The 14,379-nt window shown below is 36.0% G+C and overlaps 1 long non-coding RNA gene across 2 annotated transcripts; it reads right to left on the minus strand.

Moving 5' to 3' along the window:
- Positions 1-10,665: 10,665 nt before the first annotated feature.
- On the minus strand, positions 10,666-14,098 carry LOC141381745 (uncharacterized). Of its 2 annotated transcripts, XR_012402395.1 has the most exons (4): positions 14,021-14,098; positions 11,720-11,779; positions 11,351-11,377; positions 10,666-10,798 (listed from the first exon to the last, which is right to left on the minus strand). It is a non-coding gene; the product is annotated as an uncharacterized lncRNA (long non-coding RNA). The 2 variants fall into 2 exon arrangements; XR_012402396.1 differs by lacking the exon at positions 11,351-11,377 and having other exon boundaries at positions 10,728-10,798.
- Positions 14,099-14,379: the final 281 nt, after the last annotated feature.

Below are 14,379 nucleotides of genomic sequence, written 5' to 3' on the forward strand. Positions count from 1 at the left end.
TGCTAGAATCATGCTAATTCAAGCTAAAATATTGCTAGTAACATGCTAATTCATGCTAGAATCATGCTAACAACATGCTAATTCATGCTAGAATCATGCTAACTCATGCTAGAATCATGCTAACAACAGGCTAACTCATGCTAGATTCTTGCTAGTAACATGCTAACTCATGCTAGAATCATGCTAACAACGTGCTAATTCATGCTAGAATCATGCTTGTAACATGCTAATACATGCTAGAATCGTGCTAACAACATGCTAATTCATGCTAGAATATTGCTAGTAACATGCTAATTCGTACTAGAAACATGCAAATAACTTGCTAATTCATGCTAGAATCATGCTAGTCACATGCTAATTCATGCTAGAATCATGCTAGTCACATGCTAATTTATGCTAGAATCATGCTAGTCACATGCTAATTCATGCTAGAATCATGCTAGTCACATGCTAATTCATGCTAGAATCATGTTAACAACATGCTAATTCTTGCTAGAATCATGCTAGTAACATGCTAATTCATGCTAAAATCATGCTACTCACATGCTAATTCATGCTAGAATCATGCTAACAACATGCTAATTGATGCTAGAATCATGCTAATTCAAGCTAAAATATTGCTAGTAACATGCTAATTTATGCTAGAATCCTGCTAACAACATGCTAATTCATGCTAGAGTCATGCTAACTCATGCTAGAATCATGCTAACAACATGCTAACTCATGCTAGATTCATGCTAGTAACATGCTAACTCATGCTAGAATCATGCTAACAACGTGCTAATTCATGCTAGAATCATGCTAGTAACATGCTAATACATGCTAGAATCGTGCTAACAACATGCTAATTCATGCTAGAATCGTGATAACAACATGCTAATTCATGCTAGAATATTGCTAGTAACATGCTAATTCATGCTAGAATCATGCTAGTAACATGCTAATTTATGCTAAAATCGTGCTAGTAACATGCTAATTCATGCTAGAATCATGCTAACAACATGTTAATTCATGCTAGAATCATGCTAATTCATGCTAAAATCATGCTACTAACATGCTAATTCACGCTAAAATCATGCTAGTAACATGCTAGTTCATGCTAGAATCATGCTAACAACATGTTAATTCATGCTAGAATCATGCTAATTCATGCTAAAATCATGCTACTAACATGCTAATTCACGCTAAAATCATGCTAGTAACATGCTAGTTCATGCTAGAATCATGCTAACAACATGCTAATTCATGCTAGAATCATGCTAGTAACATGCTAATTCATGCTAGAATCATGCTAACAACATGCTAATTCATGCTAGAATCATGCTAGTAACATGCCAATTCATGCTAGAATCGTACTAACAACATGCTGATTCATGCTAGAATCATGCTAGTAACATGCTAATTCGTACTAGAAACATGCTAATAACTTGCTAATTCATGCTAGAATCATGCTAGTAACATCCTAATTCATGCTAACAACATGCTAATTCATGCTATAATCATGCTAGTAACATGCTAGAACCATGCTAGTAACATGCCAATTTAAGCAAGAACCATTCTAATAACATGCTAATTCATGCTAGAATCATTCTAGTAACATGGTAATTGATAGTAAAATCATGCTATTATGCTAATTCATACTGAAATTATGCTAATAACATGCTAATTTGTAGTAGATTTATACTCAAAACATGCTAACAACATGTTAATTCAAACTATGAACATGCTAACAACATGCTAGAATCCTGTTAACACGTTAATTTGTACTAAAATCCTGCCAATAATCTTCTAACCCATACTTTTATCATGTTAACAACATCTGCAGTGAAAAAATGTTAACATCATGCTAATTTGTGATAGAATCATGCTAACAATAGGCTAATTTAGTATCTGTATATTTGAAAGTTTTTGTCACTGAATTAACAATTTTGCATAAATCAATAAAGACAGTCAAGTAATTCCACACAGCATAATATTTTATTAAATTAATGTTTTGGATCGCCTTAGTCTGGAACCTCCCCCTAAGCATAGCCATTGAGTGTAAAATGCTCCAAAATGGCTTACTTTTGGGATCACTGGTACACACAAGCCTTTCCACCACGTCAAGGTGGCGATCCTTGGAAAGGACATTCACTCACCATTCATTCTTTATCTAATACATTCAAACACAGACACACACAGACAGACAGTCTATAATAACACATTCACACACACATGCACACAAGAAGACAATGTGAACAGCTTAGTATAATTTGCATTTATTATGATTATTATTTCAATAAGTTATCTAACTATATTACAGAAAAGCTTAATAAGACGTATGCAGTTTTTTCTATATTTGATGTATCTATTCTAAAACACAATACACAGGATCATGATAGCTGTAATATGTCTGTAGAACTCCTGCTCTTACATTTGAGTGTGCGCTGCTTATGAAAACAGGATCAAGAAGAGTGTTGTTTTCTGTTGTTCCGGTGCTGATGAGTTGTGTGTATCCTTTATCATGAAACAAATTGAGAATGGGTTTGTTGCAACGGGACAGCTGATCTTCATTGAAGTCTCCACACACTATAACAGGCTTGATGTTCAGAATCTCCAGAGAAGTCAAAAGGCCATTGAGATTGAGCAAAAACTCTGATAGTTGGTAACTGGGTGGTCTGTAGATCACTGCAAGAAGTGCTTGTTTGGGGGTTTCTATCTTCAAAACCAGATATTCCAAATCTGTAACATTCTGGATATACATCATAGGACGAGCTTGAAAGATGTTCTTCACATATATGGCTACACCACCACCACTCTTGTTCGCTAAATGTGCATAGTTTGTGTAGGATGAATGCCTGTTGCGCTTGTACATGGTGTATCCATCCAGCTGGAGATATTCAGGAACACAGGAGCCAGATAGATGCGTTTCACTGAGACACAATATGTCTGCCAATAAAAGTTCATGGTGGCATTTTAAATCATCCATGTGACACTGAAGACCTTCTGTGTTATGGTGAATGATTTTAAGTGCTGAATTTAGGTTTGAATCCTGCAATAAATCTAAGATGGGCTGAAAATTGTGAAAATCAGCTTTTGGCATGCTCTCCAAGGAGGTGCGTATTTCTGGATCACAGAAAATTTTATTTTCATTAAAATCGATAATGTGCAATCCGCTGAGTGTTGTTGTTCTGCTGAGTGCAACGTACGCCATGCCAGGTTCAAATACATGTTTCAGAGATACAACGGCACAATCAGTTGTCATTCCTTGCACTTTATGTATGGTGCAAGCAAAAGCAAGTTTCATGGGAAATTGTCTACGAATTGTTCCTTTTCTTTTTAGTGGTTCTTCTAATCTCTCAATATAGACAATATTGTCATCTCCAGGTGCTTTGTTACGATGTTTTTGTCCAGCATTCACATCATCCAAATGCAAACCAATTAAGTGCACAAACGGAACATCATCTCGGTTCAGAGTTGTTATTTTTGCTACCTTTCCAAAAGTACCATTCACCAGACCATCTTCTACATCAATATTTCTAATAAGCATTACTCGTACACCGATAGCAATCTGTAGTGTATCAACAAGATCACGTTTGTCACCTTTTAGTGGTACACCTTGGCGCTTCATTTCACCCGTTCGTGGATCTTTTTTGTAATCATTCGCATAAACTGTGATAATTTCAGAAAAACGTGACGATATGACTGCTGTGTTGTGACTATCTACCTCTTTATTAGTTGCATAGATGTGTAGAGCATCAGAGGGACACTCTTCAGGGGCAGATTTTATGACAGCTTCTAACATACATTTGTCTGCATCAGTTAGCTTCTCGTGTTTCTGTTTTATTCTAAGACGGTTAAGAAGTTCAGCATATGAAAGATCCTCTCTTTGTCTCATTATCTGTGTCAGCGTTATCATTTGAAAATGATCTTTCCAGAAGTCCAACACATGCTCCTCATAAACACAAAGTGGTTTTGCTCTTCCCAGTGGTGGAAGCTGGTAAAAATCACCAACACAGAGTACAGACAGACCACCAAAAGGTTTCTGATTTCCCTTAATTTGTTGAAGTCTCCAGTTTACATAGGCAAATAACTGCTTTGACACCATCGATATTTCATCAATAATTAAAATGTGTGCATTAGAAAGATCTGCTCTGATTTCATCTAAAATGTTTCCCAGACCTTGATATGGAGGCTTCAAGCTTCTTGGCAGCTTTAGAAGACAGTGCAGTGTTTTACCAGAGATGTTAAAGGCTGCAGTACCCGTGAATGCAGTTAAAAGAACAGTAGTTTTGGAAATGTCAGTATTCTCTTGCATACATGGAAGCCTACGCAGTATTTTGGATGCTTCTGCATAAATAGATTTAACAACATGTGATTTGCCCACACCGGCTCCTCCATTAAGAAAGTAGAGAAACTGTTGTGGTTTTTCACCGGAAACGCATCTTTTGCACCAGTCCCGCACAGCATAAAATATGGAAGCTTGTGTTTGGTTCAAGCTCTGATACATTTTGCGAATCTGTGCAGTATTTAGTTTGGCAGCCTCCATAAGCAGCATAGCTGTGTTACTGACAGAGCTGGATGCAGTGTATTCAGGAATGTCATCTTGTTCATTAACTTCATTAGGATCAATAGGTTCTCGCTCCATAATGCTTTCCAATCGTATCAGTTCATTTGTCGGTGCCAATGTAGTCCATGCATCTTCAATTGGACCATTCTTTTCAAAATCTTCAATTGCCCTTTCTATATCCTCATTATGTTTTTCATATTTTTCACGGTTTTCACTTACAATGTTGTAAACACGCTGCACTTCATCACTTCCTGGTAGTTTTACTGAAGCTAATGCATAAAAGGTTTGATATGTTGGGAATCGTGCACATTTCAACTGGCTATCTGTACGATATGGCAAGTAGAGTTTTAGCAGAGTTCCATAGAATTTTTCTGGATCTTTTTTCTCTGAAAATCGAGCAAATCTAATAACAGCAGGCTTTCCCCTTGTCCTTTTCTGTATGTGTCCCAATTTATTTTGAAGTGGCAAAACATTTTTTCGCTTTGTTTGTCCTGCATAAACAATGCGGTACTCACTGGCAAATTCAGCCATGCACATGTTCTCGAATTCAGGTCTGTTTGGTCTGGCCTTGTACTTGTCTGGCAGTCCAGTCATCCAGACATTCTCTACATCATCATCCATATTCTGCAAGTATTTCATGGGTAAACTCATTTTTACAGCATTGTCATCCGTTGGAATGAATATGACAGCACGTGATGATGATTTCAACTTCAGGCTGCATGTGCGAGCAACTGCCTCTTGAGCACTGACTTCTCTGTTCTTTGAATAGGCATTCATGACCTTTTTCATGCATTCACGGTCAGACAAGTCATCATGGCTCGACCCTCTTATAACAGTTTTTAAGTAATCGCTCATCTCATGTTCAGCTTTTGAAATGTATGACAGCATGTACATGATGCAGCTGTAGGGGTTCAGAATGAATTGTATATCCATATTTGCATTCCAGGCTCTTAATAGTAGTGGATTATAGCCGTTAACCCAGCAGTCCTGTGGTCGTCTCTCCATAACTATTACACTTGATTTAGAAAGAGCGTCAATGTGATTCTCATAATCCTCATAAGTCATGTTTACTTGATTAAGTAAATCTGTTACGTTTTCAAAACTCTTAGTTGAGTCATTCAGTAGATCCCACACTTTCTGAAGCTCAGCTTTAGCATTTTTGGCATTAAAAGGATGATTTTTCTCTGTTGATTCATCTTGTTCATTTGATTGATTTTCTGGAGGAGGTCTGGGACGAGTTATCATAGTCCTATTAATTGGTGGTTTAGGAAATCCAAATCGGCAATGCTTATTGTTTTTTCTGCAAGATTTGGAGTGGTTACGGCTGTGCATCTGCACCTCACTTACAATTCTATGCAATTCTGGGTCTTTGATTACATCTGGTAATTTGCATGAAATGTATTTATCTATGAAATCACAAACCACCTGATCTTGATCATGTTCAAACTCTGGAGCATCTTTTACCCAAAATAAACAATGAATGTGTGGAGAGCCACGAAGTTGAAACTCTACTCTGTAAAAAAAGTCAATAACCTCACCAACAGGTTGAGCAGGTGACATGATTAAATCTCTCATTAAGGCCTCAACACGTTTTTCAAACATTCTCATGGCTGTTACTGGGTTGCTTTTCAAGATTTCACATTTTTCTGACCAGTCTAAATCAGCAAAGTTTACAGTTTCACGCTGTTGTGTTTTAATGGCAGTAATCACTTCAGGCCATCTCATTTCAGCAGCACTAAATGTACAGAAAAATGTTGGAGTGCCCAGCTGCCTAAGCATAGCAAACAAATCACGAAGAGTTTTCTCCCAGTACGCTGGAGTCCCTCTTAATGGCTGCATAAAACGTGTTGCTTCCTTATTTAATACAAGTTTTTCTAACTCCCGTTTGTCCTGCAGCAGTGAACAGTTTATTCTTCGTCCATCACGGGTCATGGGTTTTGCTTTCCTCAGCTGGATAGACATACTAGATGTGGCCATTTGCATTTCGGTCACAAATTGTGCAAAGAAGATATAGTTAGTATCTCTTGCACAACGATTGTCTATAGAGAACAGTCTAGAATTAAAATACCTGCTAGGGGAAATATGTTTGGCTCTATGAGGCTCATCAAAGGTGTTCTTTCCGTCTGGAAACTGCACAGGAAATGCCATGGATTCGAGTTTAGGTACTTTAAAAATGCTTACAGGTGTGTTTCCTTGAGCTGGGGCAATACAAAATATCCCATCATCATAGGACAATAGCTGCTGAGCAAGATCTGGAGGTTGAAGACATGTATCCAAAGCAAGACCTCTTGATTGTTCTTCTGCAGTGGTCTCAGTGTCATCATTTTGCACATTCTCATTGCTCTGTTCTTCAATGTTCTCATTTTGGCTGCCATCTTCAATATTCATTTCATCCTCTTCACGCTCACTAAACATTTCTTCTTCAAAAAGTGCTGCATTAATGCATATATTTTTATATTCTGAATGGACTTCTTTCAGTTTTTTTAAAGCAGACAAAACTTTATGCATGTTTAAAGTCTGAAACTGATAGTGACCCTGGTAGCATAGACGTCTTTTCAGTTTCACTGTTAGCAGCTGTGATTCATTTCTTGGTCTAGGTAAACTATTCACTGTTGTTTCTACTTCAGATGGAACAGAAATTACAGCTCCTTTAATTGCTCTCTGTTGACCTTTAGGAAGAGTTAAAATTTTAGCAAATGGAATGTATTTTGCAATAACATGTCTTTCTAGGATATTCAAATTACAAAGTTCTGAGGGAATGGGAAAAAACTGAAGCTTGTTGACTACAGCAATATCTGGCATTTGACCTGTTAAAAGGGTCGTATGACAGCAATGACAGATCCACTCTGTTGTCATGTCTTCCAAGTTACATTGATCTGAACAGTTGGAGCTGTTGTGTACATAGTTCGCAGTCAAACAAAGTGAAACCAGTTCTGGATTCTTTTGATACTTCTCTCGATCACATCTACGTACTTGATTTAAGAAGAGTGCTCTGGCACAGCATGTGCAGACATAAGTTGGACCCTGTTTTATAACATCTCTGAACATATTTAAGGCAGTTACCATGACTGGATCTATGTCAGGCTGAATATTTAGTAACATTTCTGTTTGCTGGCGTATCAGAAACATTTTTTTGTATTTACATTGTATGCCCTGTGCGCAGTGCACTTTGTGAAGAGCCTTAAGTTTAGACATTTTTTCATTTTTTTTCAAATTTTTAGATTTGAATAAATTATAATTGTTCTGGCGAGCCCTAAACTGTGCATCACATTGATAACGTTGCTTAAATTGTTTTTTTCTTTTTTCATAAAAAAGAGGATCATTTTTGCATCTGTTTCTATAGTGTTCCCTTTGCCTTTGCCTAAAATCTGGATAATTTAAATATCTATTAACAAGATATTGCACGTGTTGTTCCTTATATTTGGCATTGTTTCTATAATTTTCCTTTATATAGTGCTTTTGTCTCTCCCTGAATTGATCGTCAGTCCTGTATTTTTGAATTATATAGTGCTTTTGTCTCTCCCTGAATTGATCATCAGTCCTGTATTTTTGAATTATAGAATACTTTTTTCTCTCCCTGAATTGATCATCAGTCCTATATTTTTGAATTATAAAATGCTTTTGTCTCTCCCTGAATTGATCATCAGTCCTGTATTTTTGAATTATATAATACTTTTGTCTCTCCCTGAATTGATCATTTGTCCTGTACTTTTGAATTATATAATTCCTTTGTCTCTTTCTAAATTGTTCATTATTTATGTAATTTAACATTATTTTACTTTTTTTCCTATTTCTGTATTGTTCATCATTCCTGTACTTGCTAATTGCATTACTTTTTTTTCTCTCTCTATTTTCATTAATTTCATAGTTGCTTTTCATAGCTTTTTTGTGCTGCTCTCTGTAAATCATGTTGTTCCAATAGCTGTTTTTCATGGCTTGTTTATGTTTTTGTCTGTATTCACTACTTGTTTTATACACGTAATCCTTACTTGCATTCTGTATTTTTGTATAATTATCTTGTCTCTGAGCCATTATTTTGCGCCTTTTGTTGCAATAAAACTTTTGCCTTTGAGCTTTATTCAGTTTTTTTGGTTTCTCAAATGTCAACGGTGAATGTATTTGATTTGAAGCTGACAAAGCCAACTGACAAGTTGACGAGATGTCATGAGAAAACTCACTTAATACGTTGGGTTTTAATCTGCCCTGATTATTAGTGAAGGTAGTTACAACATTAATTTTATCTTGATAAGTTGAATGGGACAGTTCATTAGCTACATCATCTTCAGGCTCATGGCACTCCTCTGAGACTTCCGTGTGGAAATAATTTCCAGTAATTTCAATGAACGACACAGGTAAAAGATCAAACTGTTCTTGATCACTCAACTGCAAACACCCCTGAAACAACTGAAGTAGTTTCTCTACCATGGCTTTTAAATGAAGAAAGGTCAACATCACGGCTGTGCCTGATTTTTCACCAGTATACTTGCCATCTGGTGTTCTACTGTGAGAATCAAAATAGCCAAACCTCCCTGTGCGATCTCTAAAAACAGCAATGCATGAGCCTCCACAGAGCAGCAATGCATCAGTTAAACCACTTTTAAGACACTGCAGTGTATTCTCAAGATTTTGATACTCTCCTAGAGCAGGTGTATCTTTCAGAAAACCAAACCTCTGAGGATGTTTTACAATGTTGTAACATCGGGAGTTTGTCTCAATTGTGCTCGGTAGCTCATCAAAATTTAAAAAATCATGTACAAACTGGCCTTTGTTCTGGAGAGATCGTTTGACACTACTATAAACTGCATCACCTTTCTGTAAGACACAATCTAGATCAGCACTCTGTAGCTGATTACTTTCATTGTGGACTGCTAGGAACATTAAGGCATTGCACGTACACTGCCGGTTTCTGGAGTTACTGTCGTACCTGACATCACTTTGACAGTGGGATGCTGTAACTGATAGAAAATCATTTTGAGTCTTATTGAATGTTTTTATCTGCTTAATTGTAGATTGTGAAAGATGATTTGGAGCCTTCTCAAAAGAAACGCATGGTATTCCTTCACGTTCAAGCACACGGCACTTCATTGGGACTTCTGAATGCACATCAGTTTCTGTAACTTCAATGAATGACACTGGTAAAAGATCAAATTGTTCTTGATCACTAAACTGGAAGCACCCTTGAAACAAAAGAAGTAGTCTCTCTACCATGTCTTTTAAATGGAAAAACGTCAACATCACAGCTGTCCCTGTTCTTTCACCTGTATACATGCCATCTGGTTTTCTGCAGTGAGAATCAAAGTAGCCAAACCTCCCTGAGCGATCTCTGAATACAGCGATACACAATCCTCCACACAGCAGCAATGCATGAGTCACATCATTTTTAAGACACTGCAGTGTATTCTCAAGATTTTCATACTCATCTAGGGCAGGTGTATCCTTTAGAAGCCCAGATCTTTGAGGATGTTTAAGAATGTCATACTGGTGAGCATTTGTCTGCATTGAGTTTGGTAGCTCATCAAAGTTTAAAAAACTATCGACAAACTGGCCTTTGCTCTGGAGCGATTGTTTGACAACAGTGTAAACTGCATCGCCTCTCTGTAAAATCCAGTCTAAGTCAAAACTCTTTAGCTCATTGCGTTCATTGTGGACTGCTAGGAACATCAATGAATTGCAAGTACACTGGCGGTTTCTAGAAAAACTACTGTACCTGTCATCGTTTTGGCAGTGGGATGCTGTAACAGACATAACGTATGCATCATTCTTACCTGATACAGAGCTGGCACTGCTACTGGTGCCAAATGAAGCTTCTCGTTTTCTGCGCTGTTTCTGAGATTCACTCCTCTTTCCTTTTTTTGGCATTGTGATGTTTCAAAACTGGCAATTAAGCAAATGCAGATGTGAAAGGATATGAGTACTAAAAATAGAGATATGTACTAGTAGGTAAAAGGTCACAACGAAATGTAAAATATATGATGTATAACAAGATACAGTAAGTATTACTTATTGTGAAGTTATATCAATCAAAAATGATTGTTGACTCCAAAAGAGTTGATATTCAATGTTGGTGAAATCTGAAAATTATCTTCTCTCTTTTCTTAATCAGTAGTAGTTCTTACCTCAGTTTGATGTTTACTTTGAGCTTTTCACAGGCAATCAACTTTTTTACTGTCAAATAATTTTCAGAATCAAGAGTTTTTCACAGTCAAGAGTTTTTGGTTTCAAAGAGTTTGAGATTTGTTCTGGCTTTTTCTTTTTGAGATGCAATTGCAAGCACGCATTAGCATTTGGGATTTTGCATGTTGGATTGCGTTTTGGGTGGTAATATATTTGGGTCGCAGGCAAGCAAAGCAGCAAGCAGTGCAGCAGCGTTTTGGGTTTTTGGCAGCCAGCAAGTTTTTGGTTTTCGGAAGAGAAAGAATGGAATGAGCAAGAGGTGGAGATTGAAGCAATACAAAGTTTTGAGTGAAAAATGATTACAAAGGTATAGATAGGACAGGATAGTAAAGGACAGTAAAGGACACAACCACACCAAGACACACACACACACACACACACAGACACACAAATAGTTAATAACATTCTTTATACACGGTTGCATTTGATTTACAAAATGATCAGCTAAACGTGAAATATGTTAACAGCTAATTACTAAATAATACTACTAATAATAATATATAATAACAATAATAATATATAATGTCAATAATTTCATAATGATTACTTATTGAATTGAGGGAGGAAAATTAATACTAAATAAATAAATAAAAGTCATTAAGTAGATGGTTGAAAAATAGTTCTTACATAGACAGTAATAAAGATGTCCAACTGCTGTTATAAAAGAGACAATTTTGTTTACACAATCTGATACATTAAGTCTTCGAGACATTGGTGTTACTTAGCATTACATGTTTATATGGACTGTAAATGGTAGATAATTATGATGGCAATGTCTATGTAGAACTTACAGTACATGTACAATAAATTAAAATTTAAACAGATAATGTGTAACATGTAAAATGATACTTGCAAAGAAGGCCAATGCAGCCACAATCCCATGAAAAACATTTATTAAATCAAAGAAATATCTAAGACGATTCAGAATTTTCACAGAAAAATTAAACAAATTAGTTGTAAATCACTACTAATGAGGTGAAAATGAACATTAATTACCTTAAGAAAGGTACTGGTGATCACTCTTCAGCTGGAAGAAGTGGTAGAGGACAACACAATCTAAAAGATGAGTAAAAAATAAGTAGATCAATAAATAAACAAATACAAACCTTGACAGTTACTGCCAAAACATTTAGTTAAAAGATAACTTGGAGCAGAGGGTGCAATGATCTGGTATACAAAGATATAGACATGGCACATTTATAGACAAGCAATAAAAAGAAAATAAAGAAATCATTATTATAGTTCACTGATATTAGTTTAAAGTTACAATATTATTATTCATGATTTTGCATAGAAAATTCTCTCTTGTTAAATTTGTACCACATCCACCTTGACAACAATTAGGTAACCAGTCACAGCTACACGTGATGAAGTCATTATGGCATTTGTGCTGTGAACATGATTATTTTGCTGGTTTATTATTTTATTTTTGGTCTCATTTCATCAGTAGTCAGAAAAAAAAATCTTTGAAATAATTGTACAGTAAGCTTTAAAATACCCTTGGTCTGTCTCAGACTTAGTTGAATTCAGTTTTTTATAGTTTAATAAAACACTTCTGTAAATTATTCATTTAGTTTCTTTTCAGCTTAGTCCCTTTATTAACCAGGGGTCGCCACAGCAGAAAGAACCGCCGACTTATCCAGCATTTATTTTAAGCAGGGGATGCCCTTTCAGCTGCAACTCATCACTGGGAAATATCCATGCACACCCATTCACACACACACACACACTACAGACTTTACCTATACCACATGTCTTTGGTCTGTGGGGGAAACCAGAGCACCTGGAGGAAACCCACGGCAACACGCGGAGAACATGCAAACTCCACACAGAAATGCCAACTGACCCAGCCGAGGCTCAAACCAGCGACCTTCTTGCTGTGAGGTGATCGTGCAACCCACTGCGTCACTTTAAATTATTGTTGCATCCATTTCATATTTACTCATATATATCATAGAATGTGAGATTACTTTAAATAAACAGATTAGCTAATAATGTTTTGTAATTACATTTAATGTCTCTTTTCAATTAAATTATATTTACTTGATGCAAAATGTGTTTGTTTCAAGTAGGAAAAAAATTCTTGATCACCACCTCTGCCTTATTTTGAGCCAGGAATAAATTGTATTGTTATTGTTAATATATAATGTCGAACCATTAGAATATTAAGTATACATAGACAGGAATTTATTGTATATCTGGCAATACATTTGTCATGCCAAAAACAAAACAAAACAATGATTGAATTGAAAAGGGAAAAACGTGGAGAAAAGGGAGATGTGCCAAATAATACACAGGGATGGATGAATATGTGTCTATTAAGATAAATATGTAAAGTTCCATTATTTGTCTGTCTGTTAGGCAGCACTTTAACTACTTTTGTGGTTTATGTGCTGCTTTCCTAAGGTTACATCAGGCTAAATTCTTATCACAGAATAAGAAATAAAATGTACAAAATGAGAATACTATGAAAATGCTTTTACTACATCTTATATAAAGGGTTAAGTTTTTACTGTCATCTGTTTGCGTTGCTTAGCAACGCTAGTAAACAAAGGAAAGACGAAGTGCGTGTAAATATCTACGTGCGATCCGCTAGGCCACGGATTCTCAATCCTGTTCTTGGAGATCTACCTTTCTGCAAATTTCAGTTGGTACCCATATCAAACACACCTGAACTAATTAATTAGGACCTGCATACCACTTGATAATTACAGGCAGATGTGTTTGATATGGGTACCAACTGAAATCTGCAGGAAGGTAGATCTCCAGGAACAGGATTGAGCACCCCTGCGCTAGGCCAAAGGCCTTTATGTATGGCGCCCTCTGGTTTCCCGTATGAATGAAATGGGCATGAAGCTCTAAGTTCATCGCCTCAGTATGGGTAAAAATGGTAAAATATCAAGTAAAGACATGAGAATCCATCAATATTTCATCAAATCTGGAGACTAACAGAAAAAATGCATACTTTTGGGATAAAAGTCAAGAGTTTATTTAGTGACAAACGACTGCATTTCTTTATAAAGCATATAACGTTAAGGGGTCAAACGTTATAAACTGAATTAATACTGTTTACATGGCAAAATAACGAACAGGAGGTATAAAATGCGAGTAAATTAGACTGAGGACAAAATTCGTCGCACACCATCCGGTATAGTTCCCTCACAAGACTAATTTAATAGTAATGCTTAATAACGATTTATTCGTTTCTCAAAAACAATTAGTTCATAATATATCTGTCTGAGTATAGCCAATTTAAGCACTCGTACGCATTTTTTTAACATTTAATTGAAAATTTACCTCAGAAATCGTTCCTAATGCGAGACCCAATGTGCGGACCATCGGACCGGATGATTAAGGACAGGTTATGGAAAATCCCAGCGGTCTCATTGGCCAGCTCTTATGTTTACGTTAAAATTTGTTTACCTTTTTTTTTTTTTTTTTTAAAGAAATACCAAGGTATTTCGCAAACTTATCTTGCTTATATCTAAAAAATATTAGTACAAAATAAGGTACAATACATAATTATAAATATAAAAGATATCAACTAAAATTATAAGTATTGTTACTGATAAAACTCAAAACAAAATCGTAATAATTGTTTTGATAAGCATACAATCGTCTTTTAACACTCTAGTGACCAACGTAAAACATTACTC

Source organism: Danio rerio, chromosome 4, assembly GCF_049306965.1.
Source record: "Danio rerio strain Tuebingen ecotype United States chromosome 4, GRCz12tu, whole genome shotgun sequence".
NCBI classification, from domain to species: Eukaryota; Metazoa; Chordata; class Actinopteri; order Cypriniformes; family Danionidae; genus Danio; species Danio rerio.